Genomic DNA, 7,524 nt, shown 5'->3' on the forward strand with positions numbered 1-7,524 from the left:
GGCCCTGGGATTTCTTAAAGTTTTCCCCTCACTAGAAAGCACTTGATCTCCTGGGGCAAACGCTGCTCCCGGAGGCAAAGGCTCCTGAATCGGGCACCTTGAAAAGCAGCCACCTGAGATAAGATTACTCAGCTGGCTCTGCCTGAAAAGAGCAACCTGGAGCCGAAGTCTCGGGGACCTTTCTCAGCCTTCGGGACAGCGTTGCCCTTTACAGGGATGGCTTTGTGTAGTATTTCAAAGAGGCCAAACAAAAACAAATTATCGAGCGGGTTTCTGGGAAATTCTAGCCCCAACAAAGGACTCCACTCTGCAAGAGTAGGGCCTTAGAGAGTAAACTATGAGAAAGCATCCCAGCTTGGCCAGGGAGGAAAAGAATTATCATAGTGCTGTTTACCAGCGTGGCACCTCGTCATCAAAACGCGTAGAGTATTTAATCGGACTCGGGTTACAAGATGGTGGCAGTTGCACGGAACAGTGTGAATCGGTGCCCTCCGAGGAACCAGCAGAGGGTCAGATTCTGTACGGTGTGTGCGGCTCCTTTGTTCCTTGTCCTCCGTTGACCGACATGGATTTCCCATTTGCAGCAGAAATACACCCTGAGGAATCTGGGCAGGTAAAGCAGAGAAAAGTTCACGAGGGAAGCGAGAAGGTAGTAATGAGAAACCATCAATGAATTCCACCTGACTTTGTCTTGAACGTGGCACAGGCTGGTGTGTGTGTGTGTGTGTGCGCGCGCGTGCACACGTGTGCACGCGCGTGTGCGCACACCTATTAGTATTATATACTACCTATTATATGCACGCTACTAGGTGTGACCTAAAGGCTAAAATGAAGGGATTATTCTCCCGTCTCAGATATAGAAGAGAGGAGAGGAAAAGGGACATATAACCCTCTCTGTAAAAGGATGAACTGAAAGGCAAATCTAATAGCATTTCCCAAACGATCAACATCTCGTAGAAATTAAAGGCACCCAGCAAGGGACAATGAAACAGATGGCGACTGTGGGAAGAGAAGGAGAATAGGAGTCTTAAGGATAGATACATTATGGGGATATCGAGGCAGGAGTAGGGGGGGGATGCAGAGGAACTAGCCCCCAATTCTCCCTGCCTCTTATGCAGTAGAGGAGCTTCTAACGACAGTTTAGAGCATCAAGGCATAAACTTTAAAATAGAAGGTATTTAAAAAAAGGGGGGGGCGACTGGGTGGCTCAGATTCTGTCTCGATCTCTCTCTCTCTGTCCCTCCCCCACTAGCTCTCTCTCTCTCTCTCTCAAAAATAAATAAACATTACAATAAAATAAAATAAAATAAAATAAAATAAAATAAAATAAAGTATTTTAGGGACGCCTAGGGGCTCAATTGGTTAAGCGGCCGACTTCGGCTCAGGTCATGATCTCAAGGTTCGTGAGTTCAAGCCCTGCGTGGGCTTTGTGCTGACAGCTCAGAGCCTGGAACCTGCTTCGGATTCTGTGTCTCCCTCTCTCTCTGCCCCTAACCCACTCATGCTCTCTCTCTCTCTCTCTCTCACACACACACACACACACACACACACACACAAATAAATAAAACAAACATTACAAAAATAAAACAGAAGGTATTTTGGAGAATGTATCGTTTGTTTTTTGTTTGTTTGTTTGGGGGAAATGTTTCCATTGTCGTGCAACTCTTGCCATCCACCGCCCCAGACTCTTAAGCTTGTGTGTCCTTTCCTGTGCGTGCGCATACATGTTGTTTCACACCTCTGTGCCTTTGCTCATGCTACTTCTCCTTCTGGAAATTCCCGCCCTCCTCATTTGGCTAACTACTACTCATCCTTTGAGACTCTGCTTAGATGTCACTTCCTCCAGATCTTTCCACAATGGTTGCACCTCTGTTACGGCGGACCGGGTTTGGGTGCCTCTCGGTAGGCCTACGCTACCTACCGTATGCTCTATTTACGCTGTGTGGAATTATTTGCCTACAGCCTTTGCGACTGCCACTTCTCTGAGGAAGGTCAAAGAACCTGTCTTAATCATCCCTGTATTCCCAACACCTAGCACAAAACCTGACACAGACAGGCAACTCAGTAAATGCTTATTAGAACATTTGACTCAGGGAGGCCACGGAAGAACTCCGTGGCCAAAAAAAAAAAAAAGGGAAAGGACAACTGGTCCACAACCCATCCCCGAGAGAGCGTGAAATATCGGGACTGCACTTCCTTTTCTTTGGGTTCTGCTTTATGAACTGATAAATTGTGTTTACGATTTTTTTTTATTCGAGCATTCACGGGAGAACATGGAAAGACTCTGTTCATTGATAGGATAATAAGAAAGAGGGCTGGAGAGAGAAAGTGTGGCCATTTATGTGCCTTGAGATCTAGGCCAAAGCCATGATCTAGTAGGCAATAGTAAAGTGATTGTTAACTTGCAAATGACACATAGTACACTCTACTTTAGTTGTGCAAAACACCTCAAAATTATACTTAACTACCTCCATGCACCGAGGTGTGCGATGCTGGACTTCTAACTGTGGGTCATCTCTTCCAAGGATACCCACGCTGCGGCCACGAATCCGCTTAGCTTTAAAAAAAGAAAAACAGCATTGACAGCCATTTTTTTTAAATTTTTTTTTAACTTTCATTTATTTTTGGGAGACAGAGACAGACAGAGCACGAGCAGGGGAGGGCCAGAGGGAGGGGGAAACACCGAATCCGAAGCAGGCTCCAGGCTCCGAGCTGTCATCACAGAGCCCGACGCGGGGCTTGAACCCACGAACCCTGAGATCATGACCTGAGCTGAAGTCAGGCGCTCAACTGACTGAACTGCCCAGGTGCCCCGAGAGCAATGTAAAGATTTATTTAGTAAGTCACCAGCAACTAAAGATCATCTTATAACTGATTTGTCCACACTCTTTTCCCTTATGACTAAGATTCAATTTATGTCATTATTCATGGAAGTCCCTTCAATATTGTTTTTAGTCACGAAGAACAAAGGAGACTCATTACCTAAAGCCTTCTTCTGGCTCTCTGGATGTGAAAAATTCGCACGGTTCACAAGGCCTTCGAACGATCTCACAAACCCAATGCCTTATTGAGCAACCACACATTGAACTTCACCAGCTGAAAGTCGAAGAAAAGGAACCCTACTAGTCTATTGACGGTCTCTCTCTCTCTCTCTCTCTCTCTCTCTCTCTGCTCCTCCCCTGCTCTCTCTCAAAAATAAATGAAGATTGAAAAAAAGAAGGTCCTTGTCAAAGTTACACAGCTACTAAGTGACAGGTCTGATATTTGAACCCAGACTCTCCGATTCTGATGTCTGTGCTCCCAAACGACCTTACCACAGGAGCACGACCACTAGATGTTAGACGATGCTTTATCCGTGGGGCTCCTGCCACGTCGGACGACGTACTGCATTAGCATGAATGCTGATGTTGTACAATCAGGCATCATTTGACCCTGGTAGAGCGGTCCACAGAGAAGGAAACTCTTTAACGCCATCTTCGGTAAGATTGAATGAGCTTTTCCCGTATGGCCTCCTTGAAAGAGAAGTCTGACTTAGACATTGGTGACGCCTTCCCAAGTGAGTCTCACATTGTCAATTTGCACGAGTCACCATCGGGACACTTGCATTCAACTGACTCACAGTGAGGCTAATCAGTTCTGAGTGTGCAGGGCTGAGGGCTGGATTTCAGTAGCTAGAACTTCGAGACAAAGAAAGACATTCAATGCTCTCGCTGTCACAAACACACAGGATTTGGAGCCTAGGGAACCAATGCCGCTTTTTAAAAAGATGTATCTTTAGGGGCGCCTGGGTGGCTCAGTCGGTTGAGCGTCCGACTTCGGCTCAGGTCATGATCTCGCGGTCCGTGAGTTCGAGCCCCACGTCAGGCTCTCTGCTGACAGCTCAGAGCCCCGAGCCTGTTTCGGATTCTGTGTCTCCCTCTCTCTCTGACCCTCCCCCGTTCATGCTCTGTCTCTCTCTGTCTCAAAAATAAATCAACATTAAAAAAAAAAAAAAAAAAGATGTATCTTTACCCAAACCAATCCTTAATGTAAGAGATACGTGAATCAAACTAGGCAATAGAGCTAATGTGAATTGTTTTAACATTCTTATTTTATACGATGTATTCATTCTTTCTATCGCCCTGAAACATTGACTGTAGCCGCCAGAAGTACTCTTTAAATTGTTAGCAACCGTGAACAAACATTTTAATTTGAGCCACTTCTCTGATACTATTGTAATGAAGCGTTAAAGGAGAGAAATATTTAGGCTTGCTCTCAGTTTGCATTTACAAGGATAAACTGTATTATTACAATAATAAACTGTGCTATAACTCTTACACATGAAGGCCCTTTATAAAAAGATCCAGGTGCCCAATCTTTTGCTTTCCCACGTAAGGAAATCGTTCCCTTCATTTAAGCCACAGAACAATTGCTCTTGTTAACTTCTTAAATAAAAGCAAGCCTTAAAAAAAAAAAAAAATCACTTCACGGGGCGCCTGGGTGGCTCAGCCTGTTAAGCGTCCGACCTGGGCTCAGGTCACCATCTCGTCGTTCCCGAGTTCGAGCCCAGACTCGGGCTCTGTGCTAACAGCTCAGAAGCTGGAGCCTGCTTCGGATTCTGTGTCTCCCTCTCTGCTCCTCCCCCCCTCGCACTCCGTCTCTGTCTCTTAAAAATAAACGTTAAAAACAAAAATCAAAAATACATAAAAAACATTAAAAAATCATTTTAAAAAGCGACATGCGATAGAATGTCTCATATGTGAACAACATAATGCCATTCTCTCCCTCCCTCGCCAACACAGTGACGTTCTAGCTTCTTTTGCTAAAACTGACATCTGGAGAGCCAGCTGAGGTCCTCTTCGTCTCTGCACTCTCTTTTATTTTTGTAAATGTGTATGTATTTATTTTTCGAGCGAGACAGAGAGCCAGCCGCTGAGGGGCAGAGAGAGAGAGAGAGAGAGAGAGAGACGGAGAGAGCAATCCCAAGCAGGCTCGGAGTTTTTAGCGCAGAGCCCGATGCGGGGCTCGAGCTCACGGACTGTGAGATCGTGACCGGAGCCCCAAACCCAGAGTCAGCCGCTGAACTGACTGAGCCACGCAGGCGCCCCTGTGCACTCTCTTTTATTGATGAATAGCATGGCAACTGATCTGTTTGTGTTGTATTACCGTCCGATAATACCGCCACTAACAACGTCGCCGCCTCTAAGAATAACAACAATAACCACCTACAACGGTAATAATATCAGCTACCCGGTGTTTGAGCAGCTGCCATACGCCACGCACTTTGCGAACGCGCTTTTCAATCTTTGTGACAACTCTACCCAATAGGTGCTATTCTTATCCCCACTTTTATTATAGATTCATAAACGGGCACAGAGGGGTGAAATCACTTGTCCAGGGTCGCGGAGCCGGGAAACGCCAGTTCTGTTAACCAAATCCGAGCTGTCCCCCACCGATCCTTCTTTGAGGCTTCTCCTTCCCACCGCAGCCTTTCTTGATTGTTCACCAACTTCTTTCTCTCTTCCCAGCGTTCCACCCTTTTGCTGTTTATTTCTGTGACTGCGTCCTTCACCCTTTCTCACGCCTAACCCAGTCCTTCATATAAATCGTATTCTCACTCTTGGCAGTCTCCCTCCCTGGACCCCTCCCTTCTCAGGCAGTCTCTCTTTAAAACACAAAAAAAGGTTAATCAGTATTCATCACTGAGAGGAGGGGTGACTCAGTGCATAAGCCAATTGGATCAGTTCCCCGGGCTTACCTACATTCAGAGACCAGAGTATGCAACCAGGCCCCTGCCGATACCAAGGGAGGAAGGGCTTATAGATAAAATGGAGGCCGGCTCTATCGTCAGTTTTCTTACAGTTATTAACATCAGGGTGCAGCAACCGGCCCCTGGTGGTCAGGATTTCAGGTCGCCCACGACCCCGTGTTTTGGGATGCGGTTGTTTTGGGGCTTAGGAGCGGTGATACACCTGTTTCGTAATTACCCAACACCAGCTAGTGCCTCCGTGTGGGTTACGGACTGACTCACTTGTTTAGGTCTTTTGTGTCTAGAAATGAAGAGAGCTATATGATTAAGACTTACTGGGAAATAGCATTGAAAAGTGCAGGAAAAATGAAAACACAACCTCTTACGTCATGCTTTTCCCTTAAATCATTTTCCCAATTTGAGCTGCTCATGCCAGTGAGGTGTATCGGGTGAAGTAGGTACTATGCGTATTAGCCTTCTTTTTCTTTTTCTTTTTTGTCTTATTTTTCTATACGGTTAACCGAAAAACTCTCGCGTTGTAGTTTCAGAACATCGTGCTGCAAAAAAAAAAAAAAAAAAAATCCGTGGGGCTAGAAACAATGGCAACATCTCCTGATAGAGATACTAAATCCTATTACCCGTTCTGACTAACATATCCTTTAAGACATAGAACACATAATCATATTGCTATCCAGTTTATTGAACTGTGTTGGGTACACACGTAGCTTTTTTTCCCCCCCGATTACTCCCTTGAACCACGGTGTGTTGAATCTCCATTTCCTGAACCTTAGAAACACCTCAGGAGTAAAACCGTCCCCATTTACAGGTGACATGGTATCATATATAAAAAACCCTAAAGACTCCCCCTCAGAATTGTTAGAACTAATAAAACACTTCAGTGCAGTTGCAGGATAAACGAATCAATATCCAAAACTCTGTTGCTTTCCTGTATGCTAATGACATCCTACCAGAAAGAGAAGCCAAGAAAAAGTTCCCAGGTACAATTGCCTCCAAGAGAATAAAATACCTAGGGATAAATGCAATCAAGGATGGACAAGTTCTGTACACTGAAAACTGTAAGACGTTGATTAAAAAAAAAATTGAAGAAGATACAAACAAACGGAAAGATATTTCCCGGTTATGGATGAGAAGAATGAATATTGACAAAATCTCCATGCTACCCGAAATCATCTACAGATTCAGTGCAATCCTTGTCAAAATTCCAATGGCATTTTTTCACAGAAAGAGAACAAAACATCCTAGAATTTGTGGGGAACCGCACAAGACCCTGAAGAGCCAAAGTCATCTTGAGAATGAAAAACAAAGCTAGAGGCACCACAACCCCTGATTTCAACTATATAAGAAAGCTATAGTAATCAAAATAGTATGGTATTGATATAAAAATAAACACATAGGTCGATGCAACAGAATAGAAAGTCCAGAAATAAACCCGTGCATAAGTGGTCAACTGATTTATGACAAAGGAGGCAAGAATATGCGATGGGGGGAAGAAAACAGTCCCTCCAGTAAGCGGTGCTGGGAAAACTGGGCAACCACATGCAAAAGAATGAAACTGGACCACTAACTTATATCCTACACGAAAATTAACTCAAAATAGATTGAAGACTTGAATATAAGACCCCAAACCAGAAAACTCCAAGGAAAAAACATAAGTGGTAAGTTGCTTGACATCGGTCTTGGTGATGACAGTTTAGACCTCACATCAAAAGCAAACAAAAGAGGGGCACCTGGGTGGCTCAGTCGGTTGAGCGTCCAACTTCAGCTCAGGTCATGAT

Source organism: Panthera pardus, unplaced genomic scaffold, assembly GCF_024362965.1.
Source record: "Panthera pardus isolate Hobbes unplaced genomic scaffold, ASM2436296v1 HiC_scaffold_27, whole genome shotgun sequence".
Classification (NCBI taxonomy): Eukaryota; Metazoa; Chordata; class Mammalia; order Carnivora; family Felidae; genus Panthera; species Panthera pardus.